The sequence below is a fragment of the Mus pahari genome, chromosome 17 (assembly GCF_900095145.1).
Source record: "Mus pahari chromosome 17, PAHARI_EIJ_v1.1, whole genome shotgun sequence".
Lineage (NCBI taxonomy): Eukaryota > Metazoa > Chordata > Mammalia > Rodentia > Muridae > Mus > Mus pahari.
In genome coordinates this window covers 68,108,682-68,109,162 of record NC_034606.1, presented here as the reverse complement: position 1 = coordinate 68,109,162, position 481 = coordinate 68,108,682, and positions in this window count along the sequence as shown.

The following is a 481-nucleotide window of genomic DNA, read 5'->3' as shown; positions in this document are numbered from 1 at the left end:
GCTTCTTCCTTGGGTAATTCTATTCCCCAAGGGACAGCTTTAAATAAGCAAAATGACTCATTCAACAAATGCAAACTAAAATATCCAGAAAGAATTAAATTCTGTGCTAAATACATTGAGATACGGGGATAAACTAACAATGGTTCCTGTCCTGAAAACTGACCAACAAAGCCAGTAAGATTTAAATCATATAATTACAGTAAAACTGGATAAGTGTTAGACAATAAAGGCTATAAGGCTAGGGCCCAAATAAGTCTATTTGTCATTCTATCACCCAAAGCTTGCAGATGGCTAGTACTCAATAAATAGTAGTGGGCCATGATAGTGAACAAAGGGGAATACCACCAACAAGACACTGTGGGGTCAGATGACTCGCCAAGGGAGACAAGATGATGAGGGGATTGGTTCAAAATCAGCAGAAAAGTTTAATCGAGCCAGGCATGGTGATGCATACCTTTAATCCCAGCACTTGGGAGGCAGA